Source organism: Babylonia areolata, chromosome 1, assembly GCF_041734735.1.
Source record: "Babylonia areolata isolate BAREFJ2019XMU chromosome 1, ASM4173473v1, whole genome shotgun sequence".
In the NCBI taxonomy this organism is placed as follows: domain Eukaryota; kingdom Metazoa; phylum Mollusca; class Gastropoda; order Neogastropoda; family Buccinidae; genus Babylonia; species Babylonia areolata.
Window position 1 is genome coordinate 16,786,269 of NC_134876.1, and position 7,500 is coordinate 16,793,768.

At 44.1% G+C, this 7,500-nt stretch overlaps 1 protein-coding gene and 1 long non-coding RNA gene across 5 annotated transcripts in view; both read right to left on the reverse strand.

Moving 5' to 3' along the window:
• The window catches only part of LOC143280065 (uncharacterized), a 56,017-nt gene that overhangs the window by 29,851 nt on the left and 18,666 nt on the right, over positions 1 to 7,500 (reverse strand). The gene's annotated exons all lie outside the window — the stretch shown is intronic.
• LOC143280033 (uncharacterized) lies at positions 5,090 to 7,061 on the reverse strand. The gene is made up of 3 exons (XR_013054986.1): positions 6,064 to 7,061; positions 5,707 to 5,910; positions 5,090 to 5,274 (listed from the first exon to the last, which is right to left on the reverse strand). It is a non-coding gene; the product is annotated as an uncharacterized LOC143280033 (long non-coding RNA).

A 7,500-nucleotide genomic window follows, 5' to 3' on the forward strand; every position in this document is an offset into this window, starting at 1 on the left:
CAACTCAGCTCTGCTGAACTCTTTTCTACTGTGCTCATCTCACTCTACTCAATTGTACTTAACTCAGAACTGTGCTCCACTTCACTCTGCTGTACTCAACTGTGTTTTATACAACTCAGCCCACCTGTGCTCAACATAACCCATCGCAACTCCATTCAACTGTGCTCACCTCAAGTCTAATCAACTGTGCAGCTCAACTGCTGAACTCTACTCAGTTCATAATGGAACTCCACTCAGCCCCTACTCAACTCTTAACTATGCTCCACTCAATTGTATTGTACCCCCAAATTATGTGATCTGTAATCATCATACACAATTACACTATCTGTAATCATCCTACACAAATACACTATCTGTAATCATACTACACACATATTTAGTATATACAAAAATGTAATCTGTGATCAGCCAACACAAAAACGTGATTTGTATGCACAATCTGTAATTAGCCTACACGAATATGTAATCTGTAATAAATCTACACAAATACTTGATCGTTAATTAGCCTACACAATATATAGCCTAGATAAGCATGTGATCTGTAGTCTATAACAAACTTGACATGTGATTAATGAAAAGGTGAACTTGTTTTAAGGTATCACTGTCAGCAGGATGAAGCGAATCATTGAACAAGAATCGCGTGTCCTTTCACACCTGCTACTTCAGTCCTCCGTCAACGGGAAAAAGTGCAGTGATACAGATGTTGTGTCCATTATCAATTGAAAGTTCTCCAAGTGAAAGCGGACCCACATTAATCACTCCCTTCCCAGTTGGCTAAGCGTCTTGAGCACGTGACTGAGAGTGGCGGGAAAACAAGACTTGGAGGATCAGGACAGGGCGCCATATTGTATTCAGTTCAAATATTATAATTCTTTTTCCTTTTACGCACGTGATGTGTTATTCTTCGATTGATGCAAGGCTGGATGGATGGATTTGTGCCTGAACGTAGCAACAAAGAGGCCTGGCCTAAGCAGACCGGAAAGATCGGCCATACCAGATACAGTCTTAGAATTCGGTCTGTCAAAGTTATGATCGACGACACACGAAGGAAAACAGGAAAAATACACAAACGTATCACAGAAAAAAAAAAAACCCCACCGACCTTGCAGTTACTCAAGGGCCTGCGAGTCCGCGAGACTGATTTAACGATCTTACCTTCTTCGTATCGCGAGAACAGTCAAAAGGAAAGACCTAGAAAGATTCGTTCGTTCGCTCGTCAGATCGTGCCTCACACTCGTGTGCCTTTGCACTCAGATCGGGATTTTCCGTGTTGAGTAATTCTGTCGCCGCGCGTGGGAAAAAATGCATCAGCAAAGTGTCTGGATACCAACTGACAACGACAAATGTTGTGAGGGTAAACTGGATAAGCTGAACCTTCTTTGCACAATGCAATCCACACACACACACACACACGCTCGCAACATCAAAGGAAATGTACGAGTTATTCCCACTGAAGAACCCTGAAGAACAAACTAGAACCAGTTTCATCAGAGCCATTTATAGAAAAAGAAAGTTCCCCTAACCGACCGGTTAAAGAAAAAAAATCGGTACGGACACGGTAGACAGTAACACACAAACAATTAAGAAAAAAAAAGGAAGAAAAAAAGTTTACCGCAAAACACAAAAAACAACATGGAATGCAACTCTCTCTCTCTGGCTCTGTGTCTGTCTCTGTCACACACACACACACACACACAAGCTTACGCATGCTTGCTCACACGCGCTAATATAAACAAATACTGTTCATACATTGTTAGAGAGCAAGCGAAAAAGGTTATCGTGTAGTAGTTCTAAAGAGAGAGAAAGAGAGCTGGGGGGAAGAGAAGGGGGGGGGGGAGAGGGGTATAGGATTGGGGAGATAGGGCAGGGTGAGAGTAAGAGAGGGGGAGGGGGAGAAAGAAGGGGATAGGGTTGGGGAGAAACAGGGTTGGGTGAGAGAGACAGAGACAGAGACATAGAGAGACAGACAGAGACAGAGAGACAGACAGAGACAGAGTGGAGGGAAGGGGAAAGAAAGGAGGTTTAGGACAATGAGAGACAGAGAGAGGTTTGGGGGGAAGAGAGAGAGAGAGAGAGAGAGAGAGGCAATGGGAGAGAGGGATGGGGAGAGAGAGAGAGAGAGAGAGAGAGAGAGACAGACAGACAGACAGACAGACACAGACAGACAATGAGAGAGACAGAGAGAGAGAGTTTGACAGACAATGAGAGAGAGAGAAAGAGAGAGAGGGAGAGAGAGAGAGAGAGAGAGAGAGAGAGAGGGAGAGAGGATAAGAGAGAGTAAGGATTGTACAGGAAGATATTTCAGATTTCAGATGATTTATTCATTGAAGGTCATAGCCCCATAAGAACAAGGGGCGATAACGGAGTTTAACATGCGTCATAACAACTATGTAACCGCAATAAGCATAACCAGATACCACAACAATTAGGATACCAGTGCTTTTCTCAGTTGAAGTGCTCGAAATTATACAAAGCTAGACTGCACATTGTTTCATTATCAGTCAATGATATCAATAAACATGATCTAAACAGACATGGATATGTATAATATTTCTTTGGGATGAATTTAACTCGAAGGTCTGTTAGGGCAGGACACTACAAAACTAAATGCACTTCATCCTCTCTGGATTCCTTGCACAGAGGACACAACAGCTCTGAATTATTCACGGTTTCATGACGATATCTGTGTACATTTATATCAGAAATACCAAATCTGAATCCGGTGAAAGTACATCGCATGTGTCTGTTCACGTTACACAAAAGGTATGTTTAAATGTATGATTAAACAAATACATTCTATACATACTAAACTTTTCACTTGATTGTGACTGTCCCACTCTTGCCACCCACAGTCTATCAATATTTGGCGAAATATTTGTACAAATCTATTTTCATCACCTACTCCTTGACACTCCCAAGCACACCCAAATCCAAGTTCATACAAACTCATTCGTACATTTCATACCCAATTTCGTTTCCCTCTTAGGTCTAAATCAGATAACATATTGTAAGATGGAGAGAGAGAGAGAGAGAGAGAGAGAGAGAGAGAGATTCAAAAACTTTATTTCTCAAGGATAAAGATTTTAGGCATTGCCTATTCTATCAACCTGTGGCAAAAACAATAGCGATAACGACACAACAATAATAAATTTTGTAAATGCTACTACTACTACTACTACTACTACCATTACGAATGGTAATCATCATCATCATCATCAACAACATTGTAAAAAGTAATGAAACGAACACATTCACACCAACCCACCCTCACCCCCATACATGTACACACTCACTCCGACCCAACACACACACACACACACACACACACACACACACACACACACACACACACAGACATGACCAAAGTGTGGAACAGATAGTGAACATGGAGAGAACAGAGAAACACAACAATACAATGATACAGTATCATTGTACATAAACAGCAATGATTAATATGCTGATGCAGATGTTACAGGTAATAACATCCAATCAACTGCGAACAAGTAAATTATTAAAACACAAAAGGTTGAAAATGAAATAAAACACTTCAGTGTATGTAATGGTACAGATACAAATTTTCAAAAAAAAAGGGCATGATGCTTTTTGACTCACTTGTGTAAACAAAGTGAGTCTATGTTTTAACCCAGTGTTCGGCTCTCTCTCTCTCTCTCTCTCTCTCTCTCTCTCTCTCTCTGTGTGTGTGTGTGTGTGTGTGTGTGTGTGTGTGTGTGTGTTGGGTCGGAGTGAGTGTGTACATGTATGGGGGTGAGGGTGGGTTGGTGTGAATGTGTTCGTTTCATTACTTTTTACAATGTTGTTGAATTGATCACGTTGAAACGAAAAAAATTCCAGTCTTGATTTTTATCAAAATGGAACACGCGGGGTTCGAATCTGGTTAGGACTTAAAAACTTTTTTTTTTAACCCGAAGCTTTATAATAACAAATACAGAACACATTTTAACGATTACATTTAAAAAAAAAAAAAAAAAAGTGTATCACAAGTGAATCTTGAAGGCCTTGCCTCTCTTGTTTCTTTTGTTTTTCTCAAGGCCTGACTAAGCCCATTGGGTTACGCTCCTGGCTTGGCATCTTCTTGGCAGATGTGGTGTAGCGTATATGGATTTGTTCGAGCGCATTAATGCCTCCTTGAGCTACTGATACTGAGGTCAGACAGAGCTTACAGGTCAGGATGGCAGTGAAGGGCAGTCACCTCACGGAGAACAGAGCTTACAGGTCAGGATGGCAGTGAAGGGCAGTCACCTCACGGAGAACAGAGCTTACAGGTCAGGATGGCAGTGAAGGGCTGTCACCTCACTGAGGTCAGACAGAGCTTACAGGTCAGGATGTCAGTGAAGGGCAGTCACCTCACTGAGGTCAGAGAGAGCTTACAGGTCAAGATGTCAGTGAAGGGCTGTCACCTCACTGAGGTCAGAGAGAGCTTACAGGTCAGGATGGCAGTGAAGGGCAGTCACCTCACGGAGAACAGACACAGCTTACAGGTCAGGATGTCAATGAAGGGCTGTCACCTTACTGAGAACAGACAGAGCTTACAGGTCAGGATGTCAGTGAAGGGCAGTCACCTCACGGAGAACAGACAGAGCTTACAGGTCAGGATGGCAGTGAAGGGCAGTCACCTCACTGAGAACAGAGCTTACAGGTCAGGATGGCAGTGAAGGGCTGTCACCTCACTGAGGTCAGACAGAGCTTACAGGTCAGGATGTCAGTGAAGGGCAGTCACCTCACGGAGAACAGACAGAGCTTACAGGTCAGGATGGCAGTGAAGGGCAGTCACCTCACGGAGATCAGACAGAGCTTACAGGTCAGGATGGCAGTGAAGGGCAGTCACCTCACGGAGAACAGACAGAGCTTACAGGTCAGGATGTCAGTGAAGGGTAGTCACCTCACTGAGAACAGGCAGAGCTTACAGGTCAGGATGTCAGTGAAGGGCAGTCACCTCACTGAGAACAGGCAGAGCTTACAGGTCAGGATGTCAGTGAAGGGCAGTCACCTCACTGAGGTAAGACAGAGCTTACAGGTCAGGATGTCAGTGAAGGGCAGTCACCTCACTGAGAACAGGCAGAGCTTACAGGTCAGGATGTCAGTGAAGGGCAGTCACCTCACGGAGATCAGACAGAGCTTACAGGTCAGGATGGCAGTGAAGGGCTGTCACCTCACGGAGAACAGACAGAGCTTACAGGTCAGGATGTCAGTGAAGGGCAGTCACCTCACGGAGAACAGAGCTTACAGGTCAGGATGTCAGTGAAGGGCAGTCACCTCACGGAGATCAGACAGAGCTTACAGGTCAGGATGGCAGTGAAAGGCAGTCACCTCACGGAGATCAGACAGAGCTTACAGGTCATGGTGTCAGTGAAGGGCAGTCACCTCACTGAGGTAAGACAGAGCTTACAGGTCAGGATGTCAGTGAAGGGCAGTCACCTCACTGAGGTAAGACAGAGCTTACAGGTCAGGATGTCAGTGAAGGGCAGTCACCTCACGGAGAACAGACAGAGCTTACAGGTCAGGATGGCAGTGAAGGGCAGTCACCTCACTGAGGTAAGACAGAGCTTACAGGTCAGGATGTCAGTGAAGGGCAGTCACCTCACTGAGAACAGGCAGAGCTTACAGGTCAGGATGTCAGTGAAGGGCAGTCACCTCACTGAGGTCAGAGAGAGCTTACAGGTCAGGATGTCAGTGAAGGGCTGTCACCTCACGGAGAACAGAGCTTACAGGTCAGGATGTCAGTGAAGGGCAGTCACCTCACGGAGAACAGAGCTTACAGGTCAGGATGTCAGTGAAGGGCAGTCACCTCACGGAGAACAGAGCTTACAGGTCAGGATGTCAGTGAAGGGCAGTCACCTCACGGAGAACAGAGAGAGCTTACAGGTCAGGATGTCAGTGAAGGGCAGTCACCTCACGGAGAACAGAGCTTACAGGTCATGATGTCAGTGAAGGGCAGTCACCTCACGGAGAACAGAGAGAGCTACAGGTCAGGATGGCAGTGAAGGGCAGTCACCTCACGGAGAACAGAGCTTACAGGTCATGATGTCAGTGAAGGGCAGTCACCTCACGGAGAACAGAGAGAGCTTACAGGTCAGGATGGCAGTGAAGGGCAGTCACCTCACGGAGAACAGAGAGAGCTTACAGGTCAGGATGTCAGTGAAGGGCAGTCACCTCACGGAGAACAGAGAGAGCTTACAGGTCAGGATGTCAGTGAAGGGCAGTCACCTCACGGAGAACAGAGAGAGCTTACAGGTCAAGATGTCAGTGAAGGGCTGTCACCTAACTGAGATCAGACAGAGCTTACAGGTCATGGTGTCAGTGTTACTTGACACTGCTTCAAGTCTTCAACATTCATAATCTAAGGCAGACAGGATGTAGACATGAACAACATTTTGATTATGAACATTCGATCTTGTGTGTGTGTTTGTGAGAGAGAGAGAGAGAGAGAGAGAGAGAGAGAGAGAGAGAATGCATGATGCACACATACAGACTCTACTATTCATGTTGTATATTTTTCATGGGGAAAAGAGTAGAGTGCGGAGAGAGAGCAGTGTTGGAGGGGGAGGGGTGGTGGGGGTGGTGAGAGAATCAGTGAACGGGAGGCCCATCTCCTGTTCATGTAAGGCAGACAATCGAAATAAAACTATCTCTAATCTTACCACAGAGTTTCCTCCCTTAAACTCTCTCTCTCTCTTCCTTTCTCTCCACTTTTCTCTTTCTCTTTTATTTTCTGCGTTACTCTCTGTCGGCCTATCTGACTCTTTCTTTCTTTTTTCTGTATCTCCTCCTCCTTTCACCCCTGTCATCCCTCTCAACAATCCTCTTGCTTGTCTTTTGACTATAATAATTGATGGTTAAGTTTTCACTTTATCAGTGCCTTGTGAGCACAGTTCATCTTGATCTACATTATTTTTGGTCTTTTCTAACGGGTGCTTGCATGGCTCAGTAGGTTGATCACCGTTCTCTCAATCAGAAGGTTACGAGTTCGAGTCTCCGGGTACGCCCAAAATTTGAAGAGTAGGAATGTAGGATAAAATGAAAACAACCAACCCTCCCAAATAAATAAAATATAATTAAAAATTAAAAAAAAAAAGAAAATAACTAAAAACCCTACGCAAATAGGAGTTAAAAAAAGAGGAAAAAACAAAACAAAAAAAAACCAACCCCAAACAAAACAAAAAAAAACCTGATCGAAAAAAAAGTAGAAAAATTGAAAAACCAAATTGGAAAAAGAATTGAAAATTAGCTTTTTTCTTTTTTTTGTTTTGTTGTTGTTGTTGTTGCTTACACACACACACACACACACACACAGACACACACACACATAACATATAAGCAACAACAACAACAACAAAACATATGTGTATGTGTATGTACATGCGTATATATGCGTGTACATGTGTGTAAAAAGCTAAATCCATCAGCCAGGACGAATCACATCCAGCTTTTGGGATTTTCAAGATGCTCCACTCTGGTCGACGGTAAAGAAGTACAAGGACG